Source organism: Ruditapes philippinarum, unplaced genomic scaffold (genome assembly GCF_026571515.1).
Source record: "Ruditapes philippinarum isolate M1 unplaced genomic scaffold, ASM2657151v2 ctg2567_1_1_1_1, whole genome shotgun sequence".
NCBI classification, from domain to species: Eukaryota; Metazoa; Mollusca; class Bivalvia; order Venerida; family Veneridae; genus Ruditapes; species Ruditapes philippinarum.
The window spans coordinates 272,451-286,184 of NW_026856400.1; positions in this window are offsets into that span (position 1 = coordinate 272,451).

Sequence of the window (13,734 nt, forward strand, 5' to 3'; positions counted from 1 at the left end):
ATTAATAAGACTTATTTTAGACAGAGACTTGTCAAACTTTCTATTTTAAATAATATTTTACATTGTAAACAAAAAAATACATTAATTTATATTCTGGCGAAATTAGATCAACTCAAGCCCTCTGTCACAAATGGGTAGTTTTCTTTCTTTCGTCGACAATAAATGCACAGCGTTAAGGACAAAAGTTACATCATAAATTAACTATGGCACTACAGCATGGAGTAATAATAGCTGAAAACACAATGTTAAAAAAACAATGTTTCTAAAACAATGCATTGATCATTAAAACAGTCATTTATGTTATAGAACTGTAAATGTTATTCATAAACTAACAAAATAAGTAAACATAGTGACTACCTGAAGAAGTAATTAATTGCAATAAGCATACGGCAATAAAATTTAGAAATCGAAAAAAAAACATACATAATAAATAACTAATTCAAGTTAGAGTTATGTGCGATACCGAATCTATTTCGTATAAAGGATGCGCTAAGCAATACGACAAAAACTGATTATCCGATAGCTTTATCAAACGGCTCACAGACATGTCATTTGCGATACAAATTGTACTGTGCCATTATGCTACACGATATAAAGGTGTAATCATCTGAAAATATTCCTGCTGTATACAAAACATAAAATGCTAAAGTGACGGGTTTTTTTTTCGAGACTTCTATTCTTGGACATAACTAAAAGAGCGGAGTTTAAATGATAAGATGAACTTTTTCGAAATTGTGACTAAATAAATATGGCGGATATTATTGCAAATAGTAGTGCGCCTTTGAAAAACACTTCTTTACATTTTGAATTCGAAAAGCTTTCCACAGTGGCAGTTGTGTTAATGCGCACTAACAGTTCGTTTATAATGAGTTTAAATGCAATAGTCATTCTATGTTTAATTGCAGGAAAAGCTAGGTTTCCGCCAGTATACTGGGTACAGCTTTTGTGTTTGAGTATCAATGATTTGATAGCTGGATTAAGCGTATTTTTAATATCCTTCCTCGACTACCCGGTATTTTCAAACAGTATCAGGCTTTGCTCTATGTCTATGGCATTTTTCATATCGTCGCAATCTGCAACATTGTACAGTATAGCTGTTATTTGTGCTGGCAGACTTATAATTGCTAAGAGGATAAATCTTAACCGAGTTACTGCCGATTTTCCAAAATATAAACTTGCTTTACCTGCAGCATGTTCTTGGCCGGTAAGTTTGGTTTGCTGTTCAATACCATTCGCCTTATGGGCAAAACAGGATGACTCTTTTGTAAACAATGGTTGTTCAATGGAAACTGCGCTTCAGGACAACTTGGACAAGCTCATGAAGTTTTTGTTAATATTCTTTGTGATGCCATTACTGTTTACAAATATAATGTACTGTGGAGTGTTTATATTTCTACGTAAATCGTGGAACAAGGTGCAGCCTTCATCTGGTTCAGACGTCCAAATGAACTCTCAACAAACTTGTGATAATTCTAAACCAGGAACAAGTAAAAGTTCAAATACAAATGGATCACCATCATTGCCAACACGTGGCAAATTTGTCGTTTCAAATAGGGAAGACAAAATGAAAAAGAGAACTTTTCCAAAGAATGCAAGAATTGTCATAGGAGCATTGAATACTGTGAAAGCATTCCAGTATTCTCACCAGTCAAGTTTGTTTCAAACACTAAATGAAGGACAGACTAAGCCCCAGAAACAACCTGCTATTACAACCCCAAAATCTACTACAGAAGTACAGAAATCAAAGCTGGCTGAAAATGCAAGGACACACTTGGATAAAACGAACGTCCCCTCTGTGGCACGTGGAATAGCACATATTAGTGCTCGCCGCCAAAGAAAGGCTTATATATTATTGGGCTTTATATTGTTGTTCTTGAATTTGTTTTCATGGCCGGGTTTAATAGTTCTGATTATGGAGTCGAGAATTAACTCATGGACTATAACACGAGGGACAAAATTTCCTCTGTTCACAACCATTTCCTGTAATGCCTGGATCAATCCTATTTTATACACTATACAAGTAAGTGAATTTCGAGTCATTCTTAAATCCTCATTTGTACACTGCTACAGTAAAATGAGGAATATTTGCCGGAGACAAAATATAAATTAGAAGACATTATGATGTAACTGTAATGCAACTATCATATGTTGAGCCAGCCGGAGAACCGCTGCATAGATATTTTGGAAGTAGGCTAAGTACTATTAAAATATATGTACTTCACTTGTAAACAAATGAAATGATGGAAAAGGAACTATCACACGTTGCCTAATCGAAAACAATGACATTATTGCCTACTCGGGTCTAAAGAGACATTTTATACACGGATGTTATTAATGAATGCCTGTACAGTACCAAATTAAAGACAATCGATTTTTATTTTGTGTTGATCATTTATCAAACTTTTGCATATGACACTCTATATATTACCATAAACGGAAAAACATGATGTACTTATAAATGTTTAAGAATAACCTTTTTGTATCATACAGTCAGAAGAAACCTAAGATGTTTGTGTTAGAAACTAGATCTACCTATTACAAATAACTTTATTTGACTTATAAAGAATATCCATTGTGACTTTGGAAATAATACATTTACACTGTTAAAAGACAATTAACTATCACAATGGATTGGAAAGTATAGACCTCGGTGAGACGAAAAAAAAGAGAAAATATAATTATAAATAATAATATATAATCATTTTATTCCAATCTTGAACATCAAAATTCGATTTGGATGAACATGGAAAGAATTTCGTAGATAAAGCCTTATTTAAGTCACTAACTATTATAATACAAAAAGCAGTTGCACGCAAATGTAATAGCTCTGTATCTATTAAATGTACACTAACGGAAAGATTTTATTCTTGTAAAGACTTGCAAATTATAGACTTCAGCTTGAAAAATAACATTACCAGGTTTATAAAGTAAATAACATGTTTTGCTTCGAGCGAATATTTCAGAATAGTATGGATTAACGCACTCCTTTTTTTAGGAATATACAGAATTAAGCCAATGTGTTTTTTTGCACATATGAAGAACCGTGTCTTACTTAGATAAATTAATTGTATAATAAATGTGAGCAACTGTTCCTGTGATAAGAAACATATAGAGTTAGTATATAAAAACCACCTGTAAATGATTAATTGTACATTGTAAAACAAGAACAAAGACGTTCACCTTTTAACAAATATACCTAAATCAATATGGCATTATAATATACGCAAATAAACAGTTTCTGTTAATTTGTACAGCATAGTTTAATATTGTCAAGCGAATAGTGATATAATTTCATGGATGGGCTTTGTCCTACCTCTAAATTTAACTCGAAGCTTTTTCCTACGTTGTCATTATTAGATGGGAGTTCACAGGTGTGGGAGGAGTGGCCGAACTTTTACCGTTTATGATTCGCCTATCCCTCACCATTTTCCAATGATATTCGAGACTATTTTGTTTTAAGACACACCTTATAAATACTCCGTGAGTAACGTTTTGATTCTCAACAAGATAAGCTATATTAGAACCATTGATTTGTGATTAGTGCCTGAATTTTAAAATGTTTAAATGGATTTTAATGATATGAAAAAAGAAAAATATAGATAGTAGATGATTAACTTGAAGCTACTTAGCAAGTCATATTAATAGCAATTTCCCAGTTTTGCGCATGTGAACAACGTAAGTACGTAAGTAAGCAGCTCATAGTCTTTCACGTGTGATCAGTTACACATGAGAGGGTATTTTTACATGACAGTTCATTTCGTACATGAGAGGGTATTTTGTACATGACAGGCATTTATGTCTCATCTTCCTGACCATTTCTTACATGTTGTTTATTGATATATTTATGTTGTGTATAATGTTAATTTACAAATAATTTTAACTAATAAATTTACAAGTCTAGTCGAGTCTATAACATATATTTCGTGCTAACATGAATAAAATAATGTATTTAATAATAAGAAAATGTTAATAGAGGCTCTTTGAACATAAACATAAACCATAGCTGACTGAATATGCAAAGACACATAGTACAAAATAGTGAAAATGTAGTGACAGTATTTTAATAGAATTAAAGATAGCAAATATACAGTCTTACCTATGTTAACAACATGAAGTAGCAAATTTATTTTTACAGGATATTGGAAAACCGTGATAGATTATAATATTAATAATCCTTTTGAAATATGTTTTATATAGGATATAGCATGTGAAGGTACAGAGAGTTGTGAAACTTTACTCTTTGTAGTTTATTGATGCCTATAAGAAAGGATTAACCACGAACATATTACGTTAAGAAAAAGCGTTACCATAGTAACGGTTAGCGAACAATTTATTAAATAAAATCTTATTTCATATTCTAATCATAGCAATGTTCATATCGTGAAAGGTTAATCAGAGTATTTATAAATACGTGCATAATGCCAATGTTTCTACAAAAAAGGGTATGTATTGTAGCGACATTGGCATTTATGTCTAACTTTATGCATGTATCTCAAAAATGGCATAATAATTGTCAAAGAAAAGTGTGAGGTATTTTGTGTCATTGAAATGTATCTTTAGAATAATTTCATACCAATTTCTAATCATTAATGTTAGCATGCTGTAGAAACACCCGAATACAGTAAGGTATGTAAATAAACAACAGGACACATGTTTGTAAAATGTTAAAGGGGATAACTAACACGTGATTTTTCTGAGAATATTATTTTATTATTTATATTTATATGTGTCTTGAATGATGGAAAGAATAGGCAATTTATCATAAATGAGTTTCACCGTGTTCCAGGTTGAATAATTCATTATAACTGAAACCTTTATCATAGCTTCTACTAAAATATGATAGACTATTGTGCAAGTACATTGTTAAGTACATTACTGTCATTTATTTGACTCGTAATTTTAAACGAGGAGCTAAAACTCGAATGACGTAACTACGGACTCTCAAACCAGAAAAAAAATCGATAGAGTCGCGGAAATGTATCCCGTTGCTACTGGGTTTTTTTCTTTCCTTTTCTTACTTTATTCGTCAAGAAGCTGTGTATAGCTATTTTTTTGTAAGAAGACCAAAATGGTGATCATCAACACATTATCGTCCAGGCTACAACTACGAGCACGACTATGACTACGACTTTACGAGTACGGCTATGAATACGTCAACGGCCGCGACTTTTACGACTGCTTGTATTTAGCAACAACGGTGCTGACTACACTAGTACAATTACTATTACTTATAAAAAGTGCGTCTACGACAAGACTTGTGCGACTATGCCGAGGACAACGGACACGGCAACAATTGCAACCTTTACAGAGTGCGACCATTAAAATCGGACTTTGATGACTCCAAGTTTTACAACGACTAACACTTCGGCGACGACTAAAAATTCTACGACTACGGATACAATCATGACTTTTAATTAAAACATCGGCCACGACTTCACTAACGACGGCAACAACGACCGTGACTACATTTTTTCCCCGATTACATGTACTTTTATTACTACAATACTTTTCTTGGTAGATAAACATATAAAAATAAAACATCTTAAGCAGAATATCCAGGAATATGTTTGTTGCATGTTTTTAGTAACTTTAGGAAACAATCATTAAAAAGTTAAAAGATGAATACTACAAAAAGAATCTGTCCCCTTGAAGTGTTTCCCCAAATATTATACATTGTACACAATATATGATTATGTGTTTCTTTTGTTGTTTTCTTTGAAAACACAAATATTTTATAATATTACTAGGTATGTTCTTTAACTGACCAGGGATAGATATACGATTTTTTGAGTGGAAGTGGTGGATGGCTCCCCGACCCCACTCTCTACTGTGTCGGGGAAATATGTTGCTGAAGTTTGAAAATAATTCTGCATATTTAGAATTTGGGAGAGAGCCGTCAGGGTGAGGAACTGGTAAAGGGGAGAATAGTCTGTCATTCCAGTGGGTTTCTTGGCCAATTTTTAAAAAAAAATGAACACATGAATTTGTTTAGAGATACCATTGCCATCCGTCTAAGGAAGGTTTTGCATAAATCGCACTATAGAACTCTTTCAATTTTTCCAGTGCAAATCATGGCAGTTGCTAGATATGAATATGCAACAATAATGTCATCATAGAAATGGTAAAATAAATTCTGTGTGACCTTGACCTTGGTGGAAGGGGTCTGGCGTTGCGCATGGCACATAGTCTTATTATGGTAAAAATATGTGGTAATTACCTCAAAATCTCTTGATAGATCAAAATGTTATTGACCAAACACGAAATATACGCTACAAGTCTTCAAGTGTGACCTTGAAGGTAGGTCACATGACATTTCAAAATCCGTTTATGAATGGCTGAGTTATGGACTGGACACGAAGTGTGATGGACAGCCCGACACACAGACAGACGAAGAGGGACGAAGCCAATTTCTTCGAAAAGGTGGGGGAAAATTATATGTATACTGCAACCCATTTTATATTCGCGAATACAAAATTTCGCGTTTTACCGAAGTCGGACATATTCGCGAATATTAATTTCCGCGTTTTGTTGATTTCCGAAAAAAAAAAGATTCGCGGATTTAAAAGTCCCCATGGGCCGTAAAATCCATTAGCCGACTATCAATCTTCAATAATTGAGGTCATTATTGGTGTCTTAAATGGGATTAACAATATGCTTATTTGTAAGTGAATTGTGATCACAATTCAGCAAAACCTTTTCTCTATATATGTACATGTACGCATCATCGTTCGTCTTCATTTCTAAACTTGTCGTTAAAAGGCTGGTTGATAAAAAATAAACCCTCAGAATGCAGGGGTGTTTCTGCATCGTTTCTGTCTGATCATGATCTGGAAAGCACACCAGAAAAGCAATATTCATGACAATTCATTACTTCCTACCAGGTGCCCGTAAAATTCGAATATATCCGGTCAAGTAGCTTTGCATGAACAATTTCTCTCCAATTTATTCGCGAAATCGTGCGGACTTATTTTCGCGCAAACAAATATTCGTGGCCATCCGCGAATATTAATTGGTCGCGAATATTCGTTGGGTTACAGTAGTTTGAACATTAACATTAAAATCAAATGGAAACTTTAGCATGTCACATCCGCCATTATGAACAATAAAGAAACTATAAGTGCAAGCTGGGTTCTGTAATGATGGTTTTGTAAAACAACACACAATTATCATGACAGGTTATTGGATACATTTCTATCTTTGCAAATGCAATGCATGTTTTATATCATTAAGTTGTAAGTAGACTCTTTGAAATTAATCATGACACTCTAGCAAGGAAATAAGAACAACAGTATAAAGATTCAAAGATTTATTAGCAAAATTTGTGACTTGATTTTTTTTTAATAATCAACAAAAAATATAGTTTATACAGATAAGGCTAAATAAAACAACAAAAAGAATGAAAACAATGGGTAAAAATGCTCTTTATAAAATGTTAAACGTTTATCTTAAAACAGAGGTAAACAATTTTCTCTTTAAAATGTTTAAAGGCCAATTATGCCCCAAAATTCCTTTTACTTTTGTACTTTATTTTCTCAAAAGTTTTTATTTTTTGTTGTCCTGTTATTATAGTTCTCAAAAAGTTTGTCATAAATCGTCAACCTATACTATCTGTGGCTTTTTAGACAATTAGTACAACAGATATAGTGATTTTATATGGCAGACAAAATACTACTTAGTTTACATTTTGCTACTTTATAACCAATAATTTCACATTCAATGTTTCTTTCTTCAGGAAATTAAGCATCTCTAAAACCTTTTTTAAACGTTCTAAAACCCATGTTTGCCTTGTCTAAAGAAGGAAAAAATATTTGTTTCTGAGGCATAATGTGCCTTTCAAGTTGAACAACCTATTTAGTTATAAAAAATCTACTTCATTCAATAAAGATGAAAGACTTAGTGGATTAAGCTACACACAGAATAATCAAGGATAAAATAGGTAGACATAACAACAATTTATATATATAAGCTTGTAATCAGACTAGAGCCAACTGCAATCTAAATTTACAAGAAATTAAATAATGGACTAACTTTAAATAAAGTATAAATAATAGTGTAGGCAGTATATCAGTTTAACAATCTATTTAGCAATGATAATACCCAGACTCCATAAATAATACACAAGCTTTTGGGGGGTTCACGGGTTGGGTTTTACTCATACCAACACAGTATGGGTCATATGGCAACTTTCTAGCTATATATTATTTAAAGCACAAACAGGCACCAAAATTCTGTAAGTTAGCTGGATAGCTTTCTCACATGTAGAATTCATGCTTGCGCAGCTTAAACCTACAGCAGTGCGAGGCAAGTGGATTAAAGTCAATGACCTTAAACATTCGGCCACAGATGCCCAATATTACACAAGCCTTAATCAGATCAAGTATTTTGTCTTGATAACCTAATTATAAAAATTATCAGTCATAATAAATACATGAGAAACTGAAGTTATACGAGTATACTCAATCATACTCTGATTCTAACAGTCAGAAATACCAAAACTCTTTGTAAAATAATCACTAAAATTCAAAAAACAAAAAACAAACATATATATAAAATAGAACAATGCATGGAAATTTCCTTTGTAATCAGATCTTCAATCATAATTAAAGATCAAATCATGAACAATTGCAACAAAGAAATCCAATGGCTGCATGGCAATGTGGTAACAATTCAGACTAGTAATTTAAATATAGCTGCGACATGGATTCAAACCCTGTCAAAAACAAGCCTTCGTTTCCATGAGAAAGAAACTTTATGTTCTTTAAGTGCTGGTTGATTCTAGGAATGAATATTAGAGTGTCTATAAGCTTGAAGCTTCCTACACAAACTAAAATGACTTCTGTATAAAATAAAGAAATCCAGTTTTTGTTGATAATAAACCAGCTTAACCCTGTTTACAGCAAAATGATACAACACTCACTTTAAAGGCCCATTAAGCCACAAAACTGCTATTATTTTCATTTTGAAAAAATCTTCTTTTTTTTTTTTTTTTTTTGGTGTCCTAGAAAAAATTCCAAAATCTTACTCATTGGCAAATAACCTGAACCATCTTTTGCCTTTGTCGAACGTTGGTAACCATAAAGAATAAGGACTTAATATGGAAGTCAAAACACTGCTTTGTTCACATTTTTGTACCTTTATCACAACTAACTTCACATTAAATGCTTTTTCTCAGATAATTTACATCTTAAATGGTCTAAATCTATTACAGTAAAAACCCGCTTTACGACCACCCCGTTTTCGAGACCAACCCGCTAATACGAACGATTTTTCAAAGACCCAATTTTTTTATTCTTTATTTTAATGGTCGCTAACCCCGATTTTGAGACCACCCCGTAAATACGACCGCGGGCACTTTCTCACCTTGATATTGACAGGCATGCATATTGCTGAAATCTTTTTGACACGTAGTGTAATCAACAGTTGTCCTAGTTTTACGACATTTAACGACATCCAATTTACGGCAGAGGTCAAGGTTACTTTGTATCAAACCCGGAAATGATCAATAATATTGTGGATAATTTCTTAAATTCACACCTTTAATGTCATAACTGGTGGATTAAAACAACAAAACATTGAACAGAAAACTTTCAATAAGTTTTTTAGAGGTGTTGCTTCTATCAGTATCTCTTTCGTTCCATAATTTTAAACAAACATAAACCTGATACTATTAGGTTTTTGAAGTTGTTATCGGCGATGAAAACTGTGAAAATAATTAAAAGTTAATTGGTCGATGTGCTTTGTAGTAAAATGGTGATTTAATTGAGTAAGTCATGTCATTCTTTTAACAAGAATGTAAAAAAATATGTTTGTATTTAAAGACATGCATAATACATTTTTTACCTCTAAAGAAGTAAAGAAATAATGTTAAAAAGTAAATAAAATAAATGAAAATAAAAAAATAATAGTGTATGCTTAATATCTTCTCATTTGAAATAAGTTAGCCCAGAATTAAACATGTGTACAGTACATGGTATCCCTTAATATATTGCCTGGTTTTCTGTTTGACCAAACTCATTAATGAGACCAACCCGCTATTAAGACCAGATTTGTAAAGTCCCTTCATTGGTCTCATTAGCGAGTTTTTACTGTATTACAAAACTATATAACATATTTGCACTTTCCGAAGAAGGACAAAAAGATATTCATTTCTGAAGCTTAATTTACCTTTAAACATTTTCCTCCATAAACATAAAAATTTAAGTCAAACAGCAACAACAACTAAAACATTAGTTACAAAAATAACAACAACATATTGATCAAATATCACAATGAGAGAGAGGGGGAAAAACACAATAATTGAGGTACATGAAAATTAACCTAACACAGAAAAAGTAATAAGATCAAAAACAGCTTATAAAAGAAAAAGTGTGACAGTTAACAAATATAATGAGTCTAATTCCATTTCCCTTTTATATATTCGTAATATATAACAAGTACAAGCTCTTTATAATACATTTTTTAAATTATAAATATATAATAATAGGTACTAGCCTTTAATAAAAAATATTTCAAAATAAATTCTTTTTAACAGTCTTGTTATTTCTTCTTTTTTTACTGTATCAAATTTTTACTGTAACTGTTATAAATTCAAGCCCATCTTATTGATAAAATGGACAAGGACATTAAGTTTTATCAAGACAGTACTGTAGTATGATAACTGCAGGGAAAATGCAGGTTATTATTAAGAAAGTAATTGTGCCAATAAGCAGAGTTAATAACCGTAGAATTAAGGAATGAGAAAATTTGATCTAATGAGCTGAATAAAATTGGGCTACTCATCCCTACAATGAGGGGGGAATACAACATCGAAGTTCACACATGTACATTAGCATTGTTATACTTCATTTCAAATAACAATCACATATTCAGGAAAACAGATAATGCCAATTTAGACAGCTAGAATACATTTTTACTGTGAAAACTCTTTATAGGTAAAGAGTGTCTTTTTCATGCTGTCATTTTCTGTTATGTTTTTATTAAAATCAATACAGTTAAGGTAACATGGCGTCTTTTCAGGTTTACCAGCCCTGGAAGACCCCTAAGATTTAAGGATCAGGATCAAGATGAGGATCAAATTTCAAAACTCTAATATTCTTCATTGTTTATCCTCATAGATTAATATCTAATATTAATTTGATAAGACTGTACTTGCAATAGCAAGTTTATGAAATTTTAGAATAAATTTATTGTTATTTTTGCAAGATACAGGCATTTTACAGTTGATCAAAATATTGATCCTGATCCTCAAATTGATCCTTATTTTGATCCAAATATGTTTGTATTTGATTTGTTATTTGTTCATTTTATCCTAAAATAGTTTGGTTTCTTTGTAAATCAGAAATCTTTTACATTTTGAATATTTATTATGTAATTCTAGCAAAACACAATTAATTTTAGTAACATAAAACAATGAAAAAAAAATCAGGATCACTTGATCCTGATCTTATCTTAGTGAACACTGGGCCAGATGATCACCCAAAGAATTAGTTGTAGCACAAGCTAAGTCTGAATAATAACACTGACCTTCTGTCAACAAGCTGGAAAAATAAAATCCCTTTTGGGAATCATAATAAGTAAAAGTAATATGGCAGCAATCCAACTTTACTGTTGGAGGAAGACCTCAGGTGCCCCACCTTGTATTATTTCAGACACTATCAGGCACCTGAGTAGAACCACCAATGTTGATCACATGAAAGTCGCTGGCAGGATTTGAACCTACAGTGGTAAGGAGGAAGAGTTTTGAAGTCAATGACCTTAACCACTTGGCCACAGATGCCATTTAATAAGATACAGCCACATATGTAGCCATAAACAGCACCTAGTCACCAAGGAGCACCTGAACGGCATAAAAACCTAGAAAGCTCACAGCCATAAACAAAATGTAATTTGATGGTAGTGAAGTTTACCACTCAGACCTGGACAGCCACAATGATGTCCCTTCCTAATCAATACAATAATGTATACAAGTTAAAAACTATTTAATATGATTCCAATCATTTGTATTATTTTTGAAAAACATTATAAAGTCATTACAAGCAGAGTTAGTAACCGTAGCATCATGGAAAGAGGAAATTTCATATACATAATGAGCTGAATAAATGAGTTGAATTAAATAGGCCATAGAACATACAAGAGCTGTCCGTAAGACAGCGCGCTCGACTTTTTTATTGCTTGCCAATAAAAAAAGTTTTTGCAGTAAAAGGCAATACAAGAATCTCTGTATTTTTAAAGTGAACTAGTTGTTTGATACCCTTGAATATTACAGCAATGTTTATATGACATAATTTATGGTAAAGTGAACAAGTGGATAGGAATGAATTTTTTTAGATTTTTTAAGTTTTTTAGTGCTTGCCTATAATACAAAACATTGACAGTTAAGGGCCATAATTCAAATAAAATCTTTGACAGAATTACCTTCTCCTGGACATGTTTGGGAATCATGATTGTAAACAAGTATTCCAACTTTCAAATTAATATCTCAAACAGTTCAGTCAAAAAGTGGACTGGTACTAAAAACTTAACCAAGATTCTAAGTCGATAAAAGGCCTTAATTTTTAAAACAAATCCTTGACAGAGTTACCTTCTCTTGCGTACAGATGGGGGTAATGATGTGAAATAGCATTAAAAGTTTCAAAGCAATATCTCAAAGGGTTAAGGCAATAAGTGGATTTTACCCATATTCAATGTATTTTCTAAGTCAAAAAGGGGCATAATTCTGTCAAAAACCTTGACAGAGTTATGTCCTCTTGTCTGTTGATGAAGGTCGTGATGGTAAACAAGTATGGTCAGTTTCAAAGCAATACCTCCAATGGTTTTGAAATAAAGTGAGGTGGTACAAAAAACTTAACCAAGCTCAATACACTTTCTAAGTCAAAAAAGGGCCATAATTCTGTCAAAAACCTTGACAGAGTTATGTACTCTTGTCTGTAGATGGAGGTTATGATGGTGAACAAGTATGGTAAGTTTCAAAGCCATACTTGTAATACTTCTGAAATAAAGTGGGGTGGTACGAAAATCTTAACCAAGGTGTGACGCCGACGCCGGGGCGAGTAGGATAGCTCCCCTTTTCATAGAAAAGTCGAGCTAAAAATGTATGTTTTGTTATGTATATCTTATCTAACCCTGTTTTGTTTGTTACTAATGTCAAAAAGAAATAAAAATTACATTCTAAAATAACTTTCATACATTTAAGACATAAAAAAAAGCTTTGCTGAATTTTGTGGCATTAAACAGTTTACAGAAATTATTATATTTATTGAATTCATTATTAAAATAATAAACTGATCAGACAACAAGAAATAGTTTAGTTTTACTGGCCAGAACATTGTGAGCTGACCTGGCTGACTATCAGTAGAACTATACATATAGTTGCAAACCATTAAAAGGTAAAACCTGTAAAAACCTAAGGATTACTAATCTAAAAAGAAAGGTAAAATATCAACTTACATTGTTTATAATATAATAACCCCAAAATCACTTATGCTTTCATTTGGCAGTTTTCATATCTCAATTTTCTATACCTTGTATCAACTATGTCATCACTATTTGAACAATTTAAATATGGCAGATCCCTTTAATGCCCATTAACATCTATAAACCTCAGATAACTAAATCACCCTCTGATTACAAAAAAAATATGATATAATAAATAAATGCCATCCTCTATAATGTTTAACAAATAAAATTCAATAACAAATATATAATCCAGAATTTAATGCTATAACAAATATGTTG